This window comes from Bombus bifarius, unplaced genomic scaffold (assembly GCF_011952205.1).
Source record: "Bombus bifarius isolate JDL3187 unplaced genomic scaffold, Bbif_JDL3187 scf7180000007966, whole genome shotgun sequence".
In the NCBI taxonomy this organism is placed as follows: domain Eukaryota; kingdom Metazoa; phylum Arthropoda; class Insecta; order Hymenoptera; family Apidae; genus Bombus; species Bombus bifarius.
Window position 1 is genome coordinate 6,779,006 of NW_022884352.1, and position 13,700 is coordinate 6,792,705.

The window sequence follows — 13,700 nt, forward strand, 5'->3', positions numbered from 1 at the left end:
ATTAAAATAAAATCCTACTAACCTTTTTAGAAACTTTTATTGTATACATTATACAAAACATTTTGGAATCTCACTAGCATTGTAACGAGATACGACTATCGCAATTAATAATCAGTGATTGGTAAAATTTGAAACAGATCTGATAACGTATATAAAAATTACAAGATGTTTATTGAAAACACTACACTTCGCAAAAATCATCACGTATTTAAACAGTTAATTATTTAGTACATTAATGAACTATGATATACACACACCAATTATGAGATCATCTTTGGTACTAATTTTACATTTAAAACTAATGTTCACGTTGTGTACTATTTTTTCACTAAGTATACGTTTTGCAGTAAATGTCTTGTATGTTTTCAAGTTGATTCCAGGTTTTACTATTACCATCACGATTGTTGTGTCTCATTACAGTGCCAACGAATTTTCAAGAAGTTTCATACAATGAACATAATATATTCTATATTCATACAAAAATTCCTATAGTAAGTTCGAATACTTTCGTGTATCATTGTATCTCGTTAGTCACAGTTCAATGTACGAAAAAAAGATAAAATGGAAAGCAAAAACAAAAGAGGAAAAGGAAAAGAAAGATAAGAAAAGAATTATTAGGGATGTGAAAGAAATATAATGACAGGAACAGGAGAGGAAGAATGAATTCAACAGGTACAAAAAGGAAAAGAAAGATGAAAGGAGACAAAATGAGGAAAGAGATGAAACAAAGAGACAAAAGAAAGGGGAAATATATCATTAATCATAATTAATAGTTAATCATGTACACGTAAATTAATATATACAGTTTGATATGCAAAGTTTCGTATGTCACATGTTTTGCTGAACTTCCTTACCATCTAAGTGTCAGTCCCAACGTTACCGATTCAAGAATAGATAAGATTGCAATATTTAGAGTGAGTAGAACTGAAACTAGATTGCAGTATAACACTACAAACAAGATATAGAACAAGATACCTTATATGTAATCGTAAGCAAAATCTATAGTTTCGTACTTCTATAATACTTATTCACTGCACTTAAGTACAGTACATATCTTGTCTGTAGTGCCACTTCATTTATAATACAGTGATGGACATCTTAACATTCGTCGACTTAATCGCACGACTATAATTGATATTTGAATATTATAGTAGCGTCTCTTTCATCGATCAAAATTACGTAATTCTCACCTACGTATTTCTGTTCCCGCCAAATCAAAGTCGTGGTAACATCCGCCACCTTGTGGCCATATTCAGTATTAAACTAATGCATTCGCTAATTCGAAGATCAAGTTAAAAATTCGTTTCTTTCGAACGTTCATCTGATTATTCAGAGATTCCTACTTCGTCATCGTTTTCCAGCGTTTAATATGTTGTAAGTACAATAATAATACACAATAAAGGTATAAAGCTATTTCAAAAGATGTTCTTTCAATTCGATATCTATAATAGCTCGATATTCATACTTTTTCAAATTTTACGATCGCCATCTTTTTATATTCTCAAGTAAACATCACAGAATGAGAATAAATGTGATCGAAAGCGACGTTAAAAATCAGTTTAATACAGCAGTTAGTTCTTGTTTGTGAATTGAGTCTCTGCGATAACACTCGTGCAACCGTTGCAATCGTTTTACGTCCGTGACGAAGATTACCTATTCGAAAAGCTAGATCCATCATTCAGTGTCTGTTTCGTGCTTATTTTACATGCATATATGGTAAGAAAACGACTGAATATCGACCACATACTCTTCACGTTTGTCCTTTCTGCCCCTCTACGTGACGCATCACAGGATAAACTGAAACCTGGCTTACATTACGAACAGGTGGAGGCGCCGGTGTCAGTAAACCTCCGGTCGTCTTAAAGAGCGGATCGCGTCAACGAATGTCTCTTCCCTCACGAGACCCCGGTGAACGAAAGTCGTGCCAGTTGCATTCGATTTCAACAATGAAAATTAATTTTCATCTGCAGCGTGCTAGTTCGTGAATAAATTTTATTTCACGTGCACTTCGAACCATGCATCGGGAAGGTTGAACGTGGATCACGTGTGACTCATAGGAAATTCAGGTAACCTCTTTGCATTCTGCATTTTGTATTTTTATTGAATCCGATTATGTGCGATAATCGAAAGGTAGACCATCGTGGAAATTTTGGAAATTGGACGTGGTGAAATGTCTGTGAGGACAGGTTTGCTTAGAAACTTGGATTTAAAAATTAGTTGTTATGTTTGATACATAGTAGCGATAAGACATGTTATCCAAGATGTCTTGATGCACGCGAACATAGGACGTTAATGTCCTCTATTTTTCGACCATTTCCCGAAGATGACGACGACAGGATCTCGTTTGAACTTCCTCGCTTCGTCCCTTTAAGGAAACGCCGGTTCTGGATCTCTCCGACTCTGACGATCCTTCTAATGCATTTTCGACCGTGAAAAAAACCTTAACGAGTCGTGCAATTTCATTCACACACGGTCGACTGTAAAAAGGAAACACGCAAACCACTACGAATCAGGCAACTAGTCTTTACACACATACGCACACCTGACGAAGAGCTGCTGCTGCTAATAAACCAGCGCACGAGAACGCGTCTATGTTCACCGTGAAAAAGACCGATGATCGTTAGTTTTGTGCCAATTACGGCAATTATAAAATACCGCGTCTTTTTTCTTAATGCAAAATCACTCGGCACGTTTTCTCGCGAATGATTACACCGACGTTATTATATTCTACTCTTTGTTGCATACACAATCATGAAACATGCTGGAATACTATTGTTCTCCTGAATGAAAACCCTTGCACGGCGGAACAAGTCTATTCGAAAAACAAGCCGTGGAATCGGGACTATTATTCTTTCACCATCTATTCGCGATGAATAATAATTATGAAACGTGTCCGTGGGACAATGGAAACTTGGGCAAATCGACGAAAGAGAATTACGAGTCTCGAGGCGAGGCCTTAAACGCGGCTAAATTCCTGGCTCCGATTCAATTAACGCTGTCGCGGTATCTTTGTGGCGATTACTTTCTTTGTTAGCCGTGGATCGGTGCCTAATAACTCAGGGTACGGCTGTTACATAACCGCGTGGGTGTGCACATGCAGAAGTCGTGCGAACCACTAACGCGAACTCGAGTAATTATTTAGGCAGGGAGAAATTAATGATACGGGAGTAGTCAGGCATAATAAATTAGGCGTTTCTTACGTGATCGTTCTCCTCCTTGCGGCACAGGGCGGAGAACATTCACCTCTCAATGTTCACCAATCAATCACGTCACGGTGAAAGAATCGTGTCACGGACATTTCATGTACGAATCGATCCTCCTAATAGATATCTTATCTTAACGAAAACAAATTGTCTAGACGGAAAAAAAGAAACAGATATTCGTGTTTCACTAGCAACATTATGAGATTCTGTAACTTTGATATAGCGAGTAGCAACCTGGAAATGATCAGGATACACGTGTACGGTTCAACATCCTTTTCCACGTGGAATAAAGTGACCGATAATGAGAACGACTGCCATTCCGGGTTTAAGTAAATCAGCCGCTCGATGTCCATCCTGGATACATAACGGTGCTTGGATTTCGTGCCCATAGATTCTCCGTTTCAACGTAATGATTTTATTGGCCGGCATACGCACCAATTTACGTAAATACGCACCGACCACTTTTTCTCCTCCGTGCTCGTGCAGCTGTAGTTTCACGGACCACGAGGAGGACTCCTTTGACGGTCACTCGTTAAACGTAACTTGTAACTTGGTACCAATTTACGATGTACGGAGCGATTTAATGCCCTCGGATACTAATAAACAGATTCTACCACCAACATACGTTATACCGAGCTAATCATAAAACGTACAGTTTCCATCAAGCCACGTCTTTCGTGTAGCAGAACGATCGATAAAAGAGGGAAGCTTGTAAAATAGAGCAAATGGAATTTAAATCCCGGAAAAGGGTTGAAACTAGAAACTCGTCCGATCGGTCCTATTCTATATTTATTTAACATATGTTAATACGTAGATCAGGTCGGGGTTGCAAACTGTTACACTGTTGCCAATGAATGAATGTTAATCGTCCCCTTTGTAATTACAGATACAGGAACGGAAGATAGCTATCATACGGATTAAACGATCGTAGAAAGTGGTAACGAGAGTATCTTATTTGCGGAGAGACGTATCACATCTCTAATTGCTATCTTCTTTATCCGACAGAGTGAAATTGAAATATGAATATTAAAATTCATGGTATACATTCCTTCGAGTGTTATTAGAGATTGAAAGTACAAATCGTTTCAACACGCTGATCGTACGAATACACTTTTCACGATACTCGATGCTAATAAGTAAAAGATAAACGAGTAATGAATATTTTGGAAACGTCGGATTGTTTCCATGAGAACTTCCGCTACACCGTATGTTAGCACCGTATATTACCAGTGTAATATTAATGGAGATAGGCTGAAGAAACACGATTCTTTTACCACATCGGAGAGAATAAGTTGCTCGTTAATTCCTACGGACGTTAGCCAAAGCAAAACGTAAAGAAATACAGCGATGCTCTTCCAATTTTAATGAGAACGATAAGACAAGTTCAAAACACGTTTTACTTTTAATTGCATGCAGTCGCATTGATTAAATTTCTGGTATACGAACGGTTGCACACACACGCACGTATATCTGGGGAATCGCGCTTAGAAAAAAGTACGAGCGCTCTGATTCAGATCGGAGGTGATAGGACAAATACGAACTTTAATCAAAGCGACTAAACAAGTTCCACTAAAAGCACTTGTAAAAAAAAACCAAGAGAAAGAAACCACTCTATTAAAATACTGCTCTACGCACAACGCAATCAAGATCTAGGAATGTAAATTACTCGAGTCGAGTTAATGAACACGCATCAATTATATTTATAATAATCCGGATATGAAATAACGGGTGTAACGATGATAAATTTCTGTATATGATTCCGAGGCAAGATTACAATCAGTTTTCTGGGGTACTTGAACTTTACGCATTCGCACGGCCGTTAAATTGTCGGTAATTAAATCTAGGGGAATTTTTAATTTTTATCGAACTTTCTAAAATGTACTCATTTGTATTATCAAACACTTGCATCCTCATCAGATGCGGTTGCATAAATTTCCGTTTTTCAAGCGTGTCTCTTTAAATTGATAGTTTCCTCGCATTCCGCGTTGGAAAGTAGTTCAGGGACATCTTGGCGCTAGCGAGCGTATTTCAGCTTGTTTAATTCTCGGCTTGTTTAACTATCCGAAACGGTATCATTCGACGAGTCCGATCACTTTCCCGTAACATCAAGAAATTACCGATTAAATTGTTAGAAACTAATATGGTACGTGCGCACGCGATGATACGCCAAACAAATGCGACTGTCGTTCATCCTTGGGAGATTGGCCGAGCAGTAAGACTAAAAATTAAAATATATAGACCGTGACGATTGGAGAAGCCGGCCGGCACGCGACAATTTCTTTCTCTATTCTTTGCCACGGCGGCCGCGTAAAAGTTTCACCATGGTGCTGTTCTTCGAGGAAAGTTAATAAGAAAGTTCCTTCTCGTTAATTGCCGCGACAAAACGCGTTCGCCTCGGCTCTTAAACGCGGCTGTGCCATTCGAATGGCACGTCTCACTTCGTGTCCCTTGCCGTTAACACGATGAATGATCGACCGGCTAAAATGACTGAAATCGTAAATCGATCTGTCCGAGGATGATTGAAAATGGTAATCGGTAACGTTTTTCCGGGCGTAATCAGTTGACGTGATAAATGGTGAGATATTTATTATCGTGAAAGCGCCTCTCATTGATCCAACGTGGTACATTTCTTTTTCCTCTTCCTCTTCTTCCTGTTCATGCACGTCGTCTTATTCTCTTTTCTTCTTCCGTTGCTAGTAGCAGCAGGTACTGGCGTATCTGCAACAAGTTCCCAGATGATCTAAACGTTGAAAATATAGAAGATACGGTAACCATAAATTAGTCGATTGACTGAAAGAAATGTGAGAAACGCGGCGATTTACGCGTAAACTTACCTGCTACGAGCATAATACAACGATACCACTATTATCGTCGTCATCGCCGTAATCATTATCGTGATTATCATCCGTTAATTACCGGCGTCCAATTACCTGCCACATCTTTACATTTTTTTTCTCTCACCCAGGGACGCTTATTTTCGATTCCGTTCACCGTTACCGTTTCAAGCTAGAGCAGCCTCAGATCCATTATTAAACATACGCGAACCATTTATTTCCGTATTTCCACCCACACTGCGATATATCACCGAGAAACAGGGACAGTCGGATTAATTAGATGAAAGTCGCGAACAAAACCGACTTTCCATCGCGACGTCTGTCCGTCAACTGGAAACATTTAATTAACCGGAATTATTTTAACGACTCTTAATTGTCTTCTATGCAGATCTGCGATGTTTAACCGACGTGCGTCCGCTCGAGTGATTCATTAACTACATCGGTGAAGCATTTTCTTCGTTGATGGATTAAGTAGTCTCTTATACATACTACTCTATCCAAGTAATTCTAGTCACGTTGCTCAAGAGGAAAGAAAATATCGAACGAGCCTGTCACGGTTCTAAACGATTCTTCGAGCTTCCCTTCTCAGTTTTTCCACGCGAAACAATGTCGATAGACGTGAAAATAGAGCGTGTAATCGCTATGAATGTTAGAAAGAGCAGCGTCCTAAATGTGTACGTTGTTGCTGGTTGAACGAATAATCAAAGTATCTGGTTTTTGCTGCATCAATGTAAAATGTAAGCGGATCGACGCCATGGACCACGGTAGAGGTTCTCCGTTTTTACGAGACGTTATTTATCCAGCGGCTTCCGGAAGCATTTGAGAGGATTCTCAAGGCGAAAGAAACGGACGATGATCGGTTTGCTGTAACAGAGCAAACGGTCTGCGAACGGTCCATTAAATCGTCCCGCGAACGATCGGAAACCGGCAACGAGGTAATGATCCGTTCACGCCAGCTAGTTGCTACTGTACCAACGATTCATTGTAGAAGCTGTTACGCTACAATGACAACCAGATTAGTTTCGTTTATCATTCGCTTACGCTTTAAATTCGGCACTTTTTAGTAATGAAAAATTATACTTTGCCATATTTTGTCAGAGATCGATCGATGTCCGATCAATCTTCCAACGACTTTTTCTCCTGCGATTCAAAGTATGAAATACTCTGAGATTTTGATGGCTCGAGCTTCGGATAGTTATCTTTCCTCTGACAACTATTTCTTCCACTGCATCTTCCGAGAGCAGGATCTTCTCTATAACGAAATACCTATAAATCACGCTAGGCTACCTTTTCACGCGATCACGGTGCGTATATGTCGTTTCCTAGTGGTCCATGTAAACACGTCACGTAGTTAAGAGCACGTGTAGCAATGCCGTGGCCCTCGTTCTGCATGGGAAATGAGGCTGGCGTGCCTGAATTTCAGCCGATCGAACGTGAATTTCTGCGAGCGCGCACGACTTCCTCTCGCGCATTCCATGCCCGTTACACACGGCGACTCGGCATTCCAACCACGGAGTTCCTAAAGCCTCGTTCACAGTGTGCATAGGTTGGCCAAGCTGTGCACAGTCGATGTAGCCGTGACTTCGCGTTCCTTTGTCTGTTGGCCAGAACAAAGACACACTCGCGCCGGCGGAAGTGTCGATTTTGTACGCGAAATCGTTTCCCCTTGTCCCAGGGAAACGTTCTCACGACCCGCCGCGATTCGTTACGCCACGACAAATGCAGTCATTTGATGTTCTTCAGTCTTATTGTCAGACTTGGAAACTAGCCAAGAAAGTAGCTACGTATTAGAGTTTTAGTGTCTGAGGCTAACGAACGATAAAATGTTGTTGGGATTTTGTATGACACTGAAGGAATATCGTGATTTAATAGCTAAAGCGGCAATAGATAAAGCGACATTGAGCCGAGTAACGTGAAATTATTATGATCTTCGACAGCGACACTCTATCTCAATATTACGTAACGAGTTAGAAATCGTTTTCGCGAATGTTAAGTGAACAGATATTTTTCAGTGGGGGCGTTAAAATCAATGATTTTCTCTATGCATTTGCCTCTAACTGATAGAAAATTAGAATGTGGAAGTTATGAAATGTTCTCAGTTAAGACCAGTCCATTTTTCAAGTATACGTAAGAGAAGATATATCGCATTTACTTACGAGCCAATGATACTGTTCTTTATTTCAAGGGACGGGTTTTTTAACGAAACTTTAAACCTCGAAAATTAATTACCAACGTGACCTCCTATTTATCAACATCGCCCCGCGTAAAAGCAACGAAAATATATCAAAAAGCATCATACCTAATCGTTATACCCATCTATGATCTCTGTCACGCAGAGTCAAGAACTTCTTTAAAATTTTCAACGAACTTCTCGACTCACGTCTTCTCTCAGATTTCTTCCATGCAAGCAAGTATAATCGCGCAAGAAGCGCGAGCCGTGGACAGGTCGCCGCGGGAACAAACGTTCGCCGCGGCAAAACGCAAGGAATCGAAGCACGTAACGGTGCAACAGCGATACGAAACCCGGGGAACGTTTTATAAGGTGCTGTAAATTAGATTTCTCTTGGTCCCGAGTGTCAAACGTCACTTTAGGTTCGTACTGTTCTTATTTGTTCTTCTCTTTTTCGATCTTCTTCCGTTCGCCAGACGACACAGTGGTGCACGTGTGCCCGTGTAAAGGATACAGTTATGCGTTTCACGGCGAGAGGGAAAGATGGGACCTCGGCAGACGAAGGATCCGTTTTATAACTAGAGATTCATAACGGCACACGACCTCACAATGGACACTAGCTGCCAGGCAACGACGCGACGGGCCCAATGGCTCAGTCCGATCGAGCGATGTCTCTCGCCAACCACCACTTACTTGCCGAACCGTTCTACTAACGTCGTGGAAACACTGACACGCGAGGGGATTCAACTATTCTTTTTTAATTTTTCCCTTCGATGGTAATGACATTTTCTAGACAGGAGATTTTGCATTAATCTCTTCAATACGAGCTACGTATCGCTGCATATTGTTAAGAGCCAATCAACAAGGGGCCAATGTGGTATCAATGGTTTTGAATAGCATAGGATTGAGTTACTTTTTCCGTTCTTTTTCTTATTGATATGTTTTACTCTGAAGTTTTTGTATTAATCAATTATCATAGAAGTGAATGTTGCATGGAAGATTTTGTATGCCTAGGGATTGAGTTATTTTCTTCGTCTTTTCTTACTAAAAATTATACATTTTTTTACTCTGAGGGTTTTCCTTTAATCTCCTCCATATGAGTTGCCTTTAATGCTACGTATTGAAAACCGAATAAGGATCAACGTCGAAATGGTTTTCGTCTTTTCTAGGGTTTCAACTAGACTGCCAAGCTTTGTATAAAATCGAAAGCATCGGCGAATAGACGCGGATAGGCGAACACGCGTGTGCGTATCTAAACCTGGTAGCGGGAAACGTGTATTTCAGACCGGTTTCTTGGAAATCGACGCAAAATATACATAAGGATGTTCAATGGATATTGAAAGAATTTAGCGTCGATATACCCTGTTTGAGAATTATTTGGACAATAAAAGGAACTAATAAGAGTTAAAATAATTATGAAAACAGCGTGTGTGCATTAAATATACACACGCGTCATTATTCAGCTAATTGCATAACTGGTTGAGATAACCGGATAATAATAATTAATGGCATCGATAATAATTATTAATGATAATACATACAGATATCTAGTATATTATATATTTGAACAGACGCTACGGAAAGTATTTGTACAACATTGTAAATATTTATTATAGCGTTTACATACTAATTAATTAGATCAAAGCATATTAAATTTAGTAATACTTTCATATGATTACAGACATTTGATCCTATAAAGATAAAATGTAGAATCCCGTAGAAAACGGTTCGTTAGAAAATAAGAGTATTCGCAAATAATATTTGTAATCGCTGTATGTATCGATTGCTAGAAAAATTGCATTATCGATCACAGAAATGAACGAAAACACGTTGTGCAAACACTGAATAGGAGATTCCATTGGATAGAAATAACACGAGGAGCAGTGCCATTTTCTTCGCCTTCACCGACATCGGTAAAAACATCGCGTCGTTGAAATAGAATTTAATTGACGTTAATGAATGATACGCGATACGAAAAAGATATGAAACGTTACACATATACAGGAGGAACGTGAAGATTTCACTTAGGAGCCGAGTCTCGTATTTATTAGTTCCTTCTTAAGGCGAGGAATCGCGAGGACAACGACGAACGCGTTGCGCACTGCTGGTTCGTCACAAAAGTAAAACGACCACTTCCCCTTTCGGAGCTGCAAGTTGTCTTGCAAATCGTCCTGGCGTAAAACGAAGCGTCGGTTCGTCGTTTCACCGCGGGGAAAAAATAATTATCCGTGTGGTCGATATCTTTTTGTGGAAAACAGATACGGCCTTCCGTTAGAAACTGCCATGAAACGCGATCGGAGACACACGACAGGGTAGAAAGCACTAGTTTCACGCATCTTAATGGGTTAATAACGATAATCCCTCTATTGGACCATCCTCCTTGATCGACGATATCTTTGAAAAGAAAAAAGAAAAATAGTAACGCCTTCCGCCTGGCGATTCCAGTGGAAAGCATTTCGGCCCCTCGGGTAGAAAGTGGCGTGTTCGTGTGGAAAGAAGCGACTACCAATGGGCGTATCTCGTCTCTTGGTCGAGCATTAATGACTTCAATTTCCTGTGGATACAACGGCTAGCATCAGGACACGAATCATTCACGTCGCGAACGGATTACAGTCTACCAGTTCTAGGAAAACGATGGAAAATCGTTTTCAAGATCGTCAGAGGTTTCAGATCGTTCGAGTAGACATCGATACGCTTTATTCTGCTCGGTAGTTCCTTCCATCGGTATTTACATGTATTCGTGTAATTCTTTTATCGACAGTGTTCTATGGGTATTGAAACATGCGTGTGAAAGCAATTTTTCGAAATTCGAAGAATTAATCGACTAGTCGGATGAACATTCTATTGAAATTTCTGGCAGAGTTCGTGTCTGGAAATCGACTTAATTGGCAACCAGCAACCGGTCACGCTACGGATACAATTCATTCAAATGTTATTCAGCTTTTTGAGCGTGACTGGGGCTGGAACGCGAACAACCCACTTAAGGAGCGCTGTATAATATTTGGCCAGCCACGATCTCACGTGGCCAAATCACAATTGTAAATCAAGCCTTAGACAATGCCCAGACACTTTACGGGCCGAGCTTTTACCACGAAATTTTACAGAAAACACTCGAACAACGAGCTTGATTCTATTAAACTTCTCTCATTTGCGAAATTACAGTTATAAATTACGGTCTAATTTTTAACGCTATCGAATTATTAAACGCGTCTTGTCGGCACGTAAGTGAGATCATTGACATGGTTATTTGCACGCTTTTACTGCGCTTATGATTCATAGCACACGTTAGATTTGTATTGCCAACGAGACACACCCTCGACCAGTTGTCTTCTATTACAGACTTTTATCACGATGTCTTCCATATCTCTGCTCACAGACCGTTGCAAACACTGAACACAATCTTCCCATTTAGAATTTCTTTCGACATTTTTCTTCGAAACGTAACACTGAGGTTGGATATTTGCGTGTCCAGTTCAGGGTTAACGGACTAAAAATATTTAAAAGCAGGCACGGCCGGGCATTTTTGAATGTATAATTTATCGGGACGAGGGCAGCGTTTACGCGGATTCATCGTTGACTCGTTGATATTACCATGGTAAAAATGCAGTTAGCGCACGGTCTCTATGTTTAGACGATCCACGGTCTAGCCTTAGCGGAGTCGTAATTCTTCTCTTGTCTTTGTTGCACGTAGACGAACAACGTATCATTTCCCGTTGCGCAGACTCTCGCTCGTCATGTTTAATGCGATAACAACTAACAATCAGCCGGGTCTACGCACGCGCGTATGAAAATCACCGACGAGGAAAGTGTTACCTTCCCGGTCCAGCTACAATCGTGTCTCAAGTGGCGGAATTTCGTTCGAACCAACTTCCAGCTCAACAAAAAATCAAAGAAAAAAACATACAAGATGTATAAACTGGACAATGCATCGTTAATTATAGACGGGAGAAATTTTGGAAAGCGAGGAACGCCTCTGTTATTTTCAGTTTCACAAGCTGTGACGATAAATTCAGTAGACACGGCCGTGACTGGTCAGACACGCTCGAATCTGGAACGCAAAAATCTTGTCGCGCTTCAGACATCGTTACAAGCAGCGATACCAGCATCGATCGAATATCTCGATCGACATTCGCCAAGGTAATTTCGCTGTTCGTGCGCACTTTCGATTCCATCCGGAATAGATAATCCCCGTTGAAGTTGCTCGAAACTTTTCCTTGGGAAAACAAGAAGAAAATCATGAGAAATAAACACATAGTTGCGCTACTTTTCTTCGTAGTTTCCAACGTGATCCCCGAGGAGGTCCGACTTGCTTGCTTATAATCGTCAACTATGTGTTTACGGTCGTCATTTTCAGTTGGCCGAGCGAGTATTTACCGGACGATATTCAAATAATCTCGATCATTGCTCGCTCGAGCGAGTCGAAGCCAATGAGATGACCAGCGAGATCCAATCTCACATTTATTATCCTGAACCGCGGCGGCGGCGGCGGCGGCGGCGGCGGTAGCTTCTCTTCTCTTTCGTTTCCACCCATCGTCCTTTACCTCTGCTTTCTTTTCTCTCGTTTTTTCAATTCTTTGCCTCGTGTCTCGACCACGGTAGCGAGTCGCGGAATACTGTAATCAATACAACCATCCGAGATCCTGGTGCACGCGTCCTGGAACATCCTTCGCGCTCATTCCGTATCGAGGTCATCGAGAGAATTTTTTCCCACCAAGCTCGTCGTCACGCGTGACAGCCTCGCGAAAAGCGGTCATCGGAGGACTCTCGGCAACATATTGTTTGCAATAAACGTTTTATTGAGACATACGGCCGTCCGAGTTTAGAATATCAACATCGGGACATCGAGACGCGATTGTTTCTTAGGAATTTTATGAAATTATAGAGATTAGGTTCCAAAGAAGATCGAAGCGAGAAAGGTATTTAGAATGCCAGTGCGATCGAAGCGCGTTTATATGACGTTTAGGTTCTAAAGGAATTTGGAATTTTGTAGATTAGATTCTAAAGAAATATGGAATTGAGAAAGGTATCTGGAATATTTGAAACGCAATTCCTCTGAAATTTTATGGAATTTCAGAGCTTAGATTCTAAAGGAAGGTAGAACTAGGAAAGACGAACGCGCTACCTATTCTTATGAGATAATATTTGCTCGTTTGTGTATTGGACAGACGGGCTGCGAACTTTTAGAAAGTGGAAATTACGGATAGACGCGCAAACCGGTGGTTAAATGCAGCTACCGCGAGATCTAAATTTGCAGATAGCGGGAATTAAAAAATGGCGAACAATTACCAGAGCTGCAATGCGAGCATTATGTTATGACCAGAAAAAATGGCTAGGTTAATCGTAGATTAGCCTTTTATGCCAAAGAGAGTAGTTGCCGGGCTAATTATCATCAGCTAAGGATCTTGTTCTTTTCTTACCGAGCGGCGAACACTTCTACGCGCCATTTTCGTATCCCCGGAGAATGTAACTCCCGTAGTTGTATTTACAGTTTAC

At 40.7% G+C, this 13,700-nt stretch overlaps 1 protein-coding gene and 1 long non-coding RNA gene across 4 annotated transcripts in view; one reads left to right on the forward strand and one right to left on the reverse strand.

Annotated features, from left to right (window-relative positions):
• The window catches only part of LOC117208010, a 48,231-nt gene that overhangs the window by 8,972 nt on the left and 25,559 nt on the right, over positions 1-13,700 (forward strand). For 2 of the 3 annotated variants that reach the window (XM_033448821.1, XM_033448813.1), the window contains exon 1: positions 1,863-2,066. The exons of the other annotated variant lie outside the window; for it this stretch is intronic. The gene's annotated coding sequence lies outside the window, so the exon portion shown is untranslated. Of the gene's footprint in view, positions 1-1,862; positions 2,067-13,700 lie in introns of those variants that run through there. 3 annotated transcript variants of the gene reach the window in all.
• Positions 4,880-7,883, reverse strand: LOC117208055. Its single transcript, XR_004487624.1, has 2 exons — positions 6,038-7,883; positions 4,880-5,921 (listed from the first exon to the last, which is right to left on the reverse strand). It is a non-coding gene; the product is annotated as an uncharacterized LOC117208055 (long non-coding RNA).